The sequence below is a fragment of the Schistocerca gregaria genome, chromosome 10, assembly GCF_023897955.1.
Source record: "Schistocerca gregaria isolate iqSchGreg1 chromosome 10, iqSchGreg1.2, whole genome shotgun sequence".
Classification (NCBI taxonomy): domain Eukaryota; kingdom Metazoa; phylum Arthropoda; class Insecta; order Orthoptera; family Acrididae; genus Schistocerca; species Schistocerca gregaria.
In genome coordinates, this window is record NC_064929.1 from 112,131,300 (window position 1) to 112,133,893 (window position 2,594).

At 49.0% G+C, this 2,594-nt stretch overlaps 1 non-coding gene across 1 annotated transcript; it reads left to right on the plus strand.

Annotated features, from left to right (window-relative positions):
* Nucleotides 1-425: 425 nt before the first annotated feature.
* Nucleotides 426-499, plus strand: Trnat-agu (transfer RNA threonine (anticodon AGU)). The gene has a single exon. It is a non-coding gene; the product is annotated as a tRNA-Thr (tRNA).
* Nucleotides 500-2,594: the final 2,095 nt, after the last annotated feature.

Here is a 2,594-nt window from a genome sequence, read left to right on the forward strand (position 1 = left end):
TTTTGTGGTCAGTGCATGGTAAGTGTTGGTCGCGGCGAACCTAAAGGCACGCAAGATGTTGCAAAGCCAGCGTCACAGACTGATATGATGTATACTGACGTAAGGAGAGCAAGATGTAAGTGTGGGGACCGGCTGTTATCGAGGTGTCATCGAGTGCAGATCTGTCTTAGGTATCACGGCTTAACCTCATTGAAGTCTAGAGGGTGGACAACACGTTGGTCTTACTCAGAGCGGTGTCCGAATTCTATTTTCGACGTTATACGTGCCACTTTCATTGTGGCCAACTACGATTCAATACAGAATGCACGAAACCTGAAAGACACCCTAACGGATACATAGAGAGTAGTGTTTGTCTGCTGAATAATGGGAGTGCAAGGGTCTGTGTCGTCTATATGGCTGTATGTAGCACCATTAGTCTTCGGGTGGGCGGGCGTAGCTCAGATGGTAGAGCGCTCGCTTAGTATGCGAGAGGTTCTGGGATCAATACCCAGTGCCTCCAGAACTTTTAACACACCTACATGCGCACCTTGCCATGCAAGAGGAATAATTCACAACCAGCAGATGTGTCTAGGAAGATACAAGCGAATGATTAGCATCCACAATTGACAAGCGTGCTGTTATTAGTGCGCAGGAAGCACCCTCCTCCCACGCCTACACTTAATTTAGAAACAGTACAAGTGTTCCCCTAAGATTCTCAAGCCCATGTCGGAAAGATCTGCCTTGCGCCGAGTTCACGTAAATCCCACTGCACATTCCTATTCTTTAAGTGCAGTCAGCTGCTACTGGTGTTGAAAGTTGTGACTGCTGATAACAGATGCCGTAGCAATCAATTCATGGAGTGAGTTGTATGTTTTGCGATAGTCTGTCTCTGACAAGCAAGCACAGGTGACATAGGTGCGAGCACAGGAAGTTTGCAGACCCTCGCTGCCTGCAGACACCGAGCAGCCACAGTAGGATGGCGGCCTAAGCCGTAGGCGAAATGTGCTCATTCGCTTTGGCGCGACGTCGAACTATAAATAATGCTGTCACTAGCGTGAGCGTTGCGTGAGCGTCGTGGAAAGTCGGAAAAGTCGGCTGCGAGGGTGAGTGCCAAGTTTGGGGAAAGTTTCGTAGTATGCGCAGTGCAATGGAGACGCGGAAACTTATTGTGGCCCAGTGTTTTGCAGTTGGACGACAAGATTGGTACACAGTAGTAAAGAGCGAGGCACTGAGTTGGCATGAATAATGGAGTGCACAATGGGGCTCGAGATGTGTTTGTTACCTCAGGTGCTGTATGATTGTCGACCAGGAGTGAAAACGGAGCAATTTGTGACGGCTCTTTGAATTTAAGACGTTAAAAACAGACGGAATTTGCATTTGTAATACCAGAGCATCGAAACTACTTGGAACTTTTGTGTATATGAACGGGTCCGCGCCTTTGTACTCTGCTCCCTTCACCGCTACAAACCAACCAAGCATCGTGTCCGTGCGCATCTGAGTCGCAAAGAATGGGGAATAGCGCAGTTTGGTCGTGCATGGGGCGTAGCTCAGTTGTTAGAGCGTTCGCTTGGCATGTGAAAGGTCCAGGGTTCAAGCCGCGGCGCCTCCATTTTTTGTGGTCAGTGCAGGGTTAGTGTTGGTCGCGGCGAACCTAAAGGCACGCAAGATGTTGCAAAGCCAGCGTCACAGACTGATATGATGTATACTGACGTAAGGAGAGCAAGATGTAAGTGTGGGGACCGGCTGTTATCGAGGTGTCATCGAGTGCAGATCTGTCTTAGGTATCGCGGCTTAACCTCATTGAAGTCTAGAGGGTGGACAACACGTTGGTCTTACTCAGAGCGGTGTCCGAATTCTAATTTCGACGTTATACGTGCCACTTTCATTGTGGCCAACTACGATTCAATACAGAATGCACGAAACCTGAAAGACACCCTAACGGATACATAGAGAGTAGTGTTTGTCTGCTGAATAATGGGAGTGCAAGGGTCTGTGTCGTCTATATGGCTGTATGTAGCACCATTAGTCTTCGGGTGGGCGGGCGTAGCTCAGATGGTAGAGCGCTCGCTTAGTATGCGAGAGGTACTGGGATCAATACCCCGTGCCTCCAGAACTTTTAACACACCTACATGCGCACCTTGCCATGCAAGAGGAATAATTCACAACCAGCAGATGTGTCTAGGAAGATACAAGCGAATGATTAGCATCCACAATTGACAAGCGTGCTGTTATTAGTGCGCAGGAAGCACCCTCCTCCCACGCCTACACTTAATTTAGAAACAGTACAAGTGTTCCTGTAAGATTCTCAAGCCTATGTCGGAAAGATCTGCCTTGCGCCGAGTTCACGTAAATCCCACTGCACATTCTTATTCATTGCGTGCAGTCAGCTGCTACTGGTGTTGCTAGTTGTGACTGCTGATAACAGATGCCGTAGCAATCAATTCATGGAGTGAGTTGTATGTTTTGCGATAGTCTGTCTCTGACAAGCAAGCACAGGTGACATAGGTGCGAACACAGGAAGTTTGCAGACCCTCGCTGCCTGCAGACACCGAGCAGCCACAGTAGGATGGCGGCCTAAGCCGTAGGCGAAATGTGCTCATTCGCTTTGGCGCGAC